This window comes from Musa acuminata, chromosome BXJ2-5, assembly GCF_036884655.1.
Source record: "Musa acuminata AAA Group cultivar baxijiao chromosome BXJ2-5, Cavendish_Baxijiao_AAA, whole genome shotgun sequence".
Taxonomy (NCBI): domain Eukaryota; kingdom Viridiplantae; phylum Streptophyta; class Magnoliopsida; order Zingiberales; family Musaceae; genus Musa; species Musa acuminata.
In genome coordinates, this window is record NC_088342.1 from 15,827,076 (window position 1) to 15,839,209 (window position 12,134).

The 12,134-nt window shown below is 40.2% G+C and overlaps 1 pseudogene; it reads right to left on the minus strand.

Moving 5' to 3' along the window:
• Positions 1 to 8,463: 8,463 nt before the first annotated feature.
• Positions 8,464 to 11,841, minus strand: LOC135611537 (receptor like protein 29-like; annotated as a pseudogene).
• Positions 11,842 to 12,134: the final 293 nt, after the last annotated feature.

The following is a 12,134-nucleotide window of genomic DNA, read 5'->3' on the forward strand; positions in this document are numbered from 1 at the left end:
GCAAGCTAGCAATTTAGAGATGTTCAAGAAGGCAACTCTTGCTTCTTGAAATATGCAAGTTGTAAGCTAGCAAATTTTTGCGATATGCAAGTTTTGCTTCTTGAGATAGGCAAGATAGCACTTTTGCAATTTTTGTTTGGCAAGCTTGTGATGTTCAAGATAACAAGCTCTTTCTTCTCTTTTGAGAAGTGTCATTTTTGCTTTCTTTGCAAAGTGCAAGCTAGCAAAATGCCAAACTAGCAAGAGATAATGTTTTACATGAGGCAAGCAAACAATTTGGCAAGTGTTACATTTGCATCTTCTCTTTAGATGTGCAAGAAAATAAACAAGTTTTTGCATTTTCTTGACATTTCAAGCTAGCAATTATCGGTGATGTTCAAGATAGCAATTTCTTCTCTTTTGTAATTTTTGCCTTTTTCTTGAATTGTGCTAGCAATCTATCTCCCCCTTTGTCATTGTCAAAAAGAAGGGAAAAACCCTTTACATCAATTTCTAAATCATGACAAAGGTAAGTAATCATTCTTATTTGTGCATCATTATAGTTTCAATGTACAAATTCATTAACATTACATTTCATTTTTTTATGCATGATACCGAAAAATCAATCATCATCATGAGCATATCAAACATGATATTCAAGCATTCATGATATATCATTTTGGCAACATGATCATAGATATTCAAACGATGGTATCTAAATGTCAGAATTCATTACATCCTATTATGCATGATCATTAACTCCTCATTTGTATTTCATGCATTATTTCATTTCATCTCATAAGGAATATCAAGAAGAGTTATTGGATGATGAGATAAATATTTTATGAATACACGAAATTGTATCATATCATAAGTGTTTCATGTATTCATATTATCACATGAAGCATATTATCATTTTTAAGATTCATAACATGAATAACGTTATTACTATTTCATCAAAATCAATTTCGAGATTCACACAATATCATGAAATCATTAATCTCGATAAGATGGGAAAAGCATTTTCTTTTTAAGTGATTCTTTTAACACATCATAAAAAACTCATTCATAATTCAAGTGATTTACAAGATATCATAAATGAATTTATCACATGAATAACGTTATTACTATTTCATCAAAATCGAGAATTCTAGAGATAGAAAATGATTGAAGCATTTAACATGATTGAAGCATGATTCATATTTAAAGTGTATCTTATGTCGTAAATACGAATCAAGCATTTGTCAAATCTGAAATCATCCTAAAAAAATTACATTCAATAAATTCATATATGACAAGCATAGATTTATTGAAAAATCAATAAGATAGAGGATTACATTTCAAGTGTTCATCAATTGTAGCATTTCATCACATGGTAAGATATCAATGCGTAAAATTACGATACAAGTTCTTGATATCTTAACGCATGATGCAAACATGGCATAATGCAAATTTGGCAATCATAGCATCAATTCATATAAGTATTGCAAATATGGCAATCATATCAATTCATATATCTCTTGATGATGCAAGCATGGGATAATCATAGCATAGTGTTTATAGCATCAATTCATATATTTCTCCCCTTTTTTTAAGCGTTTCATCTGAAGTGATCGATTTCATGTTAGTATGCCTTTTCATTTATGTCAAATGAAAACATGCATCAATTTTTAAAGCCATTGTTATTATCATGAAAATCGATAATCCATAATTATCAAGAATCATCATACATGATTTCAAAAATATATACTCATAACTTCAAATTAAACATGATTTAATATACTCAAAATCAAGAAATAACAATGGACATCAACATGACACACATTATTACTTCTTAACCATGATTTCATATTTTCAATCAAAATCATTTTGTTTGTTTATCATAAAATATGCAATTTTATCATTTTTGAAATTACTAGCATGATCATAATATATATATATATATAAACATTAATTCTAAACTAAAAAAGAAAATACATCATGAAAGCACCAAGTAATTTCAAAATAAATCAGGGGGATTTCGATTACCTCATCATTGAAAGTGGTTAAGGCGTAGTTTGCCACCTCGCCTTTGTTGATTTTCTCCTCGTCTTCGGAGGAGCTCGATTCATCCCACTTTGTGTTCTTCTTCTTTGGCCTCTTCCTTCGTTCAAGTTTATTATTTATTTTAGATTTTTGTTTAATAAACTTATTAAGATTTAGTGTTCGAAGTTCAAGTTCATCATTGTCCTCATCACTTGAGTCATCGCTCAAGTGGTATTCATTTGTCCGGAGTTCCAAATCCTTCCTGTTCTTTGGAAGGTGATTTTGTTCATCTTGTGCATTGTGCACCATTTCATATGTCATCAACGAACCAATTAGTTCTTCAAGTGGTAAGTTGTTTAGGTTTTTAGCTTCTTGTATTGCAGTTACTTTTGGATTCCACTTCTTAGAAAGAGAACGCAAAATCTTGTTTACGAGTTCAAAATCCGAAAAATATTTTCCAAGAGCTCTTAAACTATTGACGACATCCGTGAAACGGGTGTACATGTCGCCTATAGTCTCGCTTGGTTGCATTCGAAAAAGCTCAAAATCATGCAATAAAATATTAACTTTCGAGTCTTTGACTCTACTAGTTCCTTCATGCGTGATTTCAAGTGTTCGCCAAATGTCAAAAGCCGTTTCGCACGTAGAAATCCGATTAAACTCATTTTTGTCCGAAGCGCAAAATAAGGCATTCATAGCCTTTGCGTTTAAAGAAAAATACTTCTTCTCCAAATCCGACCATTCGTTCATCGGTTTAGAGGGAAATTGAAAATCGTTTTCAATGATATTCCATAAATCCAAATTCAAAGAAATCAAGAAAACTCTCATTCGAGTTTTCCAATAAGTGTAGTCCAATCCGTTAAACAACGGTGGACGAAAGACCGATAAGCCCTCTTGAAAGCCTTGAAGAGGCATTTCTCTCGGGTGTAAATCCGAAATGAGAAAAACCGGGCTCTGATACCAATTGTTAGGATCACGAGCACTAAGAGGGGGGGGGGGGTGAATTAGTGCAGCGGAAATTTTTCAGCGATTAAAACCGAAAGCAGCGTTCGTTTGATAAAACACGATTTCGACGTAAAAGCTTATTCTAAGATTACTTTAACTTAAGATTAAGCGAGATGACGTTAAAGTAAATCTACAAAGGCAGTTTGCAGTTTATGATGAAAATTAGAATGCAAGCGCAAACTGAAATGCGACGTTCGTACGATAAAACTGGTTTACGTCTAAATGTCAATTTTGAAGATACCGAACTTCGAGATATGTTTTATAAATGCGCAGAAGGCAGTTTGCAGTTATGATTGAAATCAAAACGTAAACGTAAACTGAAATGTAATGATCGTACGAAAAAGCCGATTTACGTCTAAACGCAGATTCGGAAAGCTCTAAACTTAGAAACTCGTTCGTAAAAGCGCAGAAGGCAGTAGCTATTTAGGATGTTTGCAGTAAAGATAAAATGCTCAAAGTAAATGCAAACCGAGATTTAGAGTGGTTCGGTCAATCTTGACCTACTCCACTTTTGGCTTCCTCCACCGACGAGGTCACCGACGTCAACTAGAGGCCTTCCTTCAATAGGCGAAGGCCAACCACCCTTTTACAGTTTCACTCCTTTTGACAGGCTTAGGAGACAACCCTTACAGAAATTTTCTCTCCTCTCTTTACAACTCAAAACTTTGAAGAACAGAGGGAAGAGAACTTTTGGCCTTTACAACAATTTTGAGCTCTAAGAATCACAGAAAAAGATCAAGATTTCGATGTATGTCTATGCCCTTTCAGTGCTGAATGGGTGGGGTATTTATAGGCCCCAACCCAGTTCAAATTTGGAGCTCAAAACTGTCAATTCCAGGAATTCCGGGATCAGGCGGTTGCACCTCCTGACTGGAGCGGTTGCACCGCTTGGCAGAGCTCGAAGACTGAGCCTATGGGCGGTGCCACCTCCTATCAGGGGCGGTTGCACCTCTCTACTAGAGCTCGAAGACCGAGCTCAAGCGGTTGCACCTCCTGACTGGGGCGGTTGCACCGCTTGGCAGAGCTCGAAGACTGAGCTCAAGCGGTGCCACCTCCTGTTAGGGGCGATTGCACCTCCTGCCAGAGCTCGAAGACTGAGCTCAGGCGGTGCAACCTCCTGACTGGGGCGGTTGCACCGCCCAGTCTCACTCGGAGACTGCCTCCTGGGCGGTGCTACCTCCTACCCTGGCGGTGCTACCTCCTAGCACTATTTCAAGTCCGAATGGGTTGATTCATTCGGCCCAATTTGGGTCTTTCAGGGGCCTGATTGCCCCAAGATTAAGTTAATGGGATCACCTCCCATTTCTAACTTAATCATTGTACTAACTACGATTATTTCCTAAGACATTTACTGCAACTTGCTCCGGTATGTCAATCGCTTCTTCCGGCGAGCTTCCGACGAACTTCCGTCGATCATCCGATGAACCCTCGGTGATGCTCCTACGGACTTCCGGCAAACTCCTGGACTTGCGATGATCCACTTGGCGAGTTCCGACAAGCTTCTTTGGCAAGCTCCTGGACTTCTCGGATTTGTTCCCGCAGAACCTCCGACGACCGTCCGAACTTCCGTAGAACTCTCGAACTCCCAACGTGATCATTGTCTTGACTCCGGCGTAACTCCTGCTGCATGTCTTTCTTCCATTGTAGTTAATCCTGCATACTCAAAACAAACACTTTGATCGAGATAATTAATCCTAAGCAATTAACCAAGTTGTCCGGCATGTCATTGGTCCCTCGACGCATCGTCCGATTCTTCGGCGCATCGTCCTTTCCTGCGGCCTATTGCCCAATCGACTAGTTGGCTCCGCAACTCCGATATCCTTGGCACAATACCCGCTCTTCTTGGCCCGATGCTCGAGTCCACGGCCCGAAGCCTTCTGTCGATACGTCGACCGATCCACCGGCCCGACATCCAATCTTCTGACATGTTCCTCCGGCACAACATGATTTTCCTGCTTTAATTGTCTCATCCTGATTGAGGCATCCTACGTCACTCAAAACGCAGATTAAATCATAAACATATATCAAGTAGTTTCATCATCAAAATAGGAGATTCAACACAACTCTCACCTTTGATCGAACTCATTTCTAGTTCGATCAAGAGAAGTGTTCGACCCAAGTCTTAAGTTACCAAAATTTCTTTGATTAAGTCTAAATTAAATAGTGTTAGTTTGGCAAGTCCCATAGTCCCACATCGGGAAAATCAGACTTGTTGTCTCATATTGGAACTATAAATAAGGGTCTGAGCTTTGAAGTCAGATGCACCTCAAGTGACACCACAAGAAAAACCTAAGTGTTTGCTTTGGTTTAAGTCCACACTTAGTTAAATAGTGTGGGCTTACAGTTTGGGTTTTTCTTGTTTGGTATTTTCGGGTGTTTTATGGCCTAGGAACATCTCCCAAGGCATTTGTAATTGTCCCTTTTATAGTAGTGATTTGCTCCTCTTTCGTCCGTGGATGTAGGTCAAAGTTAATTGATCGAACCACGTAAATCTGGTGTTCTTGTCGCTTCTTTTATTCTTCCGCTTTATTGTCTTTGTTGGGTTGCCAAAATTACCTTTTGGTAAATTTCTTGGGGTTAGCTTTAACAAACTGGTATCAGAGCCTGGTTCTGGGATCTTTTGGCAACGATGACAATAACAAAGATAACAAAGATTGTTGTCGAGAAATTCGACAGAAATGTCAACTTCGGCTTATGGCAACTCAAGATGGAGGCTATTCTGGTTCAAGACGGAGTTGATTTGGTACTATAGGGAGCCGAGAGCATTCCAGATGATATGTCAAAAGAAGAGCTTGCGGGTATGGATAAGAAGGCCCGATCAAGCATCATTCTAAATCTCTCTGACGAGGTTTTACGGGAGGTAGCTACGGAGACTACGGCTAAGAGCATGTGGGACAAGCTTAAAGCCTTGTACATGAAGAGGACAGTGGAGAATCATCTCTATTTGAAGCAGAGTTTATATATGCTTCGATGACTGAAGGTACATCTATACTCTCACATCTTGATAAGTTTAATTCTTTGATTATGGATTTGGAGAATATAGATGCAAAAATTGATGATGAGCATAAGGCTTTGTTACTCTTGTGTTCTCTTCCCCAATCTTTTAAGCATTTCCGTGATACTTTGATTTATGGAAAAGAAACAGTTTTGTATTAAGAAATTAAATCTGCACTGAAATCTAAGGAGCAGATAGATAGGAATATCACTGGAGAAAGTAGAGAGAATCAGGTTGAGGGTCTGGTTGTTAGGGGGAGAATGGATAAAAGAGAATTTGATAGTAGTAGATCTAAATCTAGATCTAAATTCAGACATAGAAATTTGGAATGCAGATATTGTCATAAAATGGGATACATTAAATCTGATTGCTTTAAATTGAAAAATAAATTAAAGCAAAAGGAAAAATTTGTTGAAAAAACTACTGAATCCGCTGAAGTTAGTGTAGCAACTGATGAGATTGTTGGAAATATTTTTTCTGCTATTGATGATAAGACGAGGTCTAAAAATGAATGGATTTTAGATTCAGGTTGTTCTTATCACATGTGTCCCAATAGGGATTTGTTTTCCACATATGAATATTGTAACGGTGGAATTGTTTTGATGGGCAATAATGCCGCATGTGATGTTGTTGGTAGAAGCACAATCCGAATTAAAATGCATGATGGTATTGTGAGGACGCTCACTAATGTTAGACATGTTCTTGATTTAAAAAAGAATCTCATCTCTTTAGGCACCCTAGAGGCCCTTGGGTGTAAATACACAGCTGAAGGTGGAGTTATGAAAGTTTCTAGAAGTGCTCTTGTTATTATGAAAGCTTGTAGGTCTGGTAGTTTGTATATTTTGCAGGGAACTACTGTCACAGGCTCAATTGTAGTCTCGTCATCATCATTGTTTGATTCTGACATCACCAAATTATGGCATATGCGTTTGGGTCATATGAGTGAAAAAGGTTTGAGCATATTGAGCAAAAGGGGTCTACTTTGTGGACAGAGTACTGGGCCACTGGATTTTTGTGAACACTGCATTTTTGGAAAGCAAAAAAGAGTCAGCTTCACTTCTTCGGCAGTTCACAAAACGAAAGGTACTCTTGACTATATTCATTCAGACCTTTGGGGTCCAGCTCATGTTCAGTCTAAGGGTGGTGCCAAGTATATGTTGACTTTCATTGATGATTATTCCAGGAAAGTTTGGGTTTATTTTCTGAAGCATAAAAATGATGTTTTTCTAACATTTAAACAATGGAAGGCTTTGATTGAGAAGCAAATAGGTAAACAAATTAAGCGGCTTCGAACAGATAATGACATGGAATTTTGTGAATGTGACTTTGAAGAATTCTGCAAAAATGAAGGAATCGTTCGGCATCGCACTGTTAGGATGATGCCTCAGCAAAATAGTGTGGTCGAACAAATGAACAGAACACTCTAGGAGAGAGCAAGGTGTATGATCTCAAATGCAGGGTTGACAAAGGACTTTTGGGCAAAGGCGATTAATATGGCCTGTTACGTTGTCAACCGCGCTCCTTCTGCAGCACTTAACTTTAAAACTCCGGAGGAAGTTTGGTCAGGTACTCCTGCTGATTATTCTGATTTAAAAATTTTTAGGTGTCCAGCATACATGCATGTAAATGAAGGAAAATTAGAGCCTCGGGCTAAAAAGTGCATTTTCCTTGGGTATGCTTCTAGGGTGAAAGGATACAGATTATGGTGTTCTGATCCCAAATCCCCAAAATTTATAATCAGTAGAGATTTTACTTTTGATGAATTGTTTATGTTATCTTCCAAAGAGGATTCTACTAGTTGTACAAATGATAGTGCGCAGAAGCAGGTGGAGCTTGAGATTGGTAGTTCATATTCCTTTAAGTCGAACTCTTCTACTCAAAGAATGCCAGTAGGTGGTCCCGAGTCTACTAACGCAGATGATCCAGAGGAAGAGCAATATTCCATAGCCAAGGATAGACCATGGAGAGATATTCGACCACCACAAAGATATGCAAATTTGGTTGCATATGCTTTATCTGTTGCAGAAGAGACAAGTGAAGTTGGTAAGCCTACTTCCTACTCAGATGCAGTTTCTTGTGATAATTCCGCTAAGTGGTTGATTGCGATGAATAAAGAAATTGAATCTCTCCATCAGAATAGAACTTGGGATCTTGTGAAGCTGCCTTCGAGTAAGAAAATTGTTGGATGCAAATGGGATACTATTGCTGAGGGAAAGGTCCTTGTTCAGAAAATTCATACGAAGGACAATACAGTTGATATGCTTATGAAGCCTCTTTTGGTTTACAAGTTCAAGCAGTGCTTGGACTTGGTTGGTGTTCATTGTTGGTGATTACCCGTTGGGGCTTTTATGAAGAAGGTGGAGAAGTTTTGTTGGGACATGCCAAGGTGGAGATTTGTTAGTTTGGCAAGTCCCATAGTCCCACATCGGGAAAATCAGACTTGTTGTCTCGTATTGGAACTATAAATAAGGGTCTGAGCTTTGAAGTCAGCTGTACCACAAGAAAAACCTAAGTGTTTGCTTTGGTTTAAGTCCACACTCAGTTAAATAGTTTGGGCTTACAGTTTGGGTTTTTCTTGTTTAGTATTTTCGGGTGTTTTATGGCCTAGGAACATCTTCCTAAGGTATTTGTAATTATCCCTTTTATAGTAGTGATTTGCTCCTCTTTCGTCCGTGGATATAAGTCAAAGTTAATTTCCTAGGACTAGCTCTAACAAATAGGAAATCCCAAATAGGTCAGTTTTGTTGTGTTTGTTGATATCTATCGAATGCAGCAGTTTGGTATAAGTGCCATCATCTTCGGAGATCGTACTTTGGCACCCTTTTCGAACACATAGCTTAAAGCCCATCAAACTATAGATAATTAATCATTCAAATGGTAGATAAATCTAAATGCTGCATGACCTGAAACAATTGGAAATATTCTCTCTAGAAACAAGAAAATAATCGAAAGAAAATTTAACCCAAGGACATTGTTATTAGATGAGTAGTATTCAACCCAAAGCAGTAATATCAATCGAATGCAGCAGTTTGGTATAAGTGCCATCATCTTCGGAGATCGTACTTTGGCACCCTTTTCGAACACATAGCTTAAAGCCCATCAAACTATAGATAATTAATCATTCAAATGGTAGATAAATCTAAATGCTGCATGACCTGAAACAATTGGAAATATTCTCTCTAGAAACAAGAAAATAATCGAAAGAAAATTTAACCCAAGGACATTGTTATTAGATGAGTAGTATTCAACCCAAAGCAGTAAAATAAACCTTCAACGAAAGTAACTCTCATTTTTCTTTTCTCCTTGTCCCTCACAATTTTCATGGTGCATGTCATACATACTAACTAGCAGTGGAGCTTAAATTTCCAATCGGTATAAGCATTCTAAATAAAAAAAGTGCATAACAAGATACTTAATAAGAGACGGAATTTAGGCACGAAAGGAGAAACCACTACCTCATCATGTTGCCCATATGTTCTTGATATTAAGTGCATGATGCAATCCACAGTGATCATATTAAAACAAACTAGTTAAAAGTTAGTCAAGGCCCAGTGTTCAGAATTTTTGATTAGTAGGAAATTGAAGCGTAAGATAACACTTGAACATTAATTATTAAGGGGCTACAAGTCCCTCCTAGCACTGTTAATAGCTGCAGCAGCTACCTATTTCTGTCTGTTGATGATGTATCTGATACATGTAGCCACAATTAATGATTCGAGTGAGTCAATAATGAAATCAGCACTATTTTGGGTTGTGGAGAGAACTTAGATGATGAAATAGCTTTTCTTAATATAGGGAAGATTTGGTACCATAACTGTGTTTTATATTTAAAAATACATTTAGGATAATTTTGAAATTTTGAAACAAATGCTATCTACTCCTATGATTACAGAAATAAAAACAGAAAAAGGATATTGTGCATCCAATTGATGATAATGACAAATTGTGCTTTTACGGAGAGATATCAATGAATAACTTAATAAAAAGATAATTATCAAAACAAATAAATTGATCTCATAACCATCCAAGTACAGGCCTTATACTCAAGTAATTTATAGAGAGAAGCCAATTGTATGGTCTCAAAACCAAATTAGATATTCCTGTTTGTTAGGTATAGCTAGAAAGAACACATAACATGCCACATACTAAACATCTTGCACCCTTGTGGTTGTCATCTTGTTGCTTCGGAGTAAAGACAAATATATGTCATATTTTCTTACCAAAATTTGTTATTTTGTCTCCTAATTTCATAACAATTTTTTCAAAAGAGAAGCAAAATGAAATAACGTGAAAGAATTAAAAGAAAAAAAAAGCAACTAATGTTCACTATTTTGGCACTACAATACGTTCTTAGAATTCCTCATTTCCAGTCTATGGACATATTTCCTCTTAAAATAAAGCACGTTCAATAGTAAACAAGAAAAGCTAGTCTCGAGTTAACACTATGCACAAGAAAAGAAAAAGAAAATCACGGTAAGAAAGAGAAAAGATTTGTAGGAAGAGGAGACGCCGGAGGTGAAGAGCACAGGGTGTGGAACCGCCGTCTTGTTGCAGCGCCGCAGCCCCGCATTGCCGCTTGCGAGATCCTCCCCCAGGCACAGCTCCCGGTTCCCGCCCAGCTTAAGCTTGCTACCGAGGCGGCCCACGAAGGCGGCGGAGAACGGGAGCCGGCCGCGGAGACCGTTGTTCTCAAGGTTGATCTCCACCGCTGACCCCTCCATCCTCCGGAACTGCTCCGGCACCTCCCCCTCCAGTTTGTTGTTGTCCATCGCGAGGTATCGCACGTTTCCCAGGAGTAGCCCCATCGACGACGGGATGTTCCCCACCAGGCCCAGCCGCGACATTTCGATCCCCAAAATGCCGCCCAGCTTCTCCCATATTTCCGGGATCGTGCCACCGAGGGGGTTCCTGCTTAGGTGCAACTCCCGCAGATTTGCCATCTCCGCCAGCGCCGCCGGGACGCCGCCCGTGAGCCGGTTGTCGCTCAGATCCAGGAGCTCCACCCGCCGCAGTTGCCCCAGCTCGGGCGGCACCCCGCCGCTGATCCGGTTAGAGCCGAGGTCCAGCTTAACAAGCGCCGTCATCCGTCCGATCTCCGTCGGTAGTACCCCTCCGATGTGGTTCCCGCACAGGTCGAGCACCTTCAGAAGGCCCAGTCGGCCGATGGACCCGGGAATCTCACCGCGGAGACGGTTCCGCGACAGGACGAGCTGCTCCAGTTGTTGTAGGTTCCCGACCTCGGAAGGGATGATCCCGAAGATACGCGTGCCGGACACGATGAGGCGCCGTAGGCGAATGAAGCCGCCGACCCGGCCGCTGAGGCGGCCGGCTAGGGATGGGTTCTGGTGGAATACTAGCTCTTCGACGGCAAGGGAGAGGTTCCAGAAGTCCCGGGTAATGGAGGCTCTAGCGTTGGTAAAGCAGTTGTAGAAGAAGAGCCTGCGGAGGAATGGGAAGGAGGAGAGGGAAGTGGGGAGGGTAGCATTTAGTCCGCAGGCTGGGTTGGAAGAGAAGTCGGAGAGGTAGCCGAAGTTGAGTTCGACGATGTGAGCGGAGGCGTCGGCTTTGGCGGAAGAAGAGGACGAGGAGGGAAAGAGGTCGCAGACTATACCGTGGGGACCGGAGAGGCATAGGTCATCGGGGTACAGCGAGCGCCAAGGAATGGAAGGGTTGATGGACTCGAGGGCAAGGTACGCCGCCTCCCGCTCACCATCCGGCAGAAGAGGAAGCGGCGGCTGATCTTCCTCTGTGGCGTAGACAACGAACGCAAGATGGTGATGGAGGAGGAGGAGGAGGAGGGCTAGGAAAGACCTGAGCAAGGAACAATCGACCGCCATGGAAGAAGAATAGAAATGGAAAGAGTTGGAGAGAGGAGGAGGATTTTGGATTTTATAGAAGGAAAAATTAAAACGGAAGAGAGAAACAAGATAGTTTTTCAAAACAATATTGCAATTTCGAGATGACGGATACGCCCCAGTCGGGAGGGTGGTGACTGACTGGGTATGTGGAGTGGACGGAAGCTGCAGCAAAAGACTGCAACGAGATCAGCGTGTCAGGTTTAAGTAGCAGTGTAGGGAAGAAGTTGTTATCCCCAAATGACCGTCTTGCCACTTAGACTGATGACTTATCC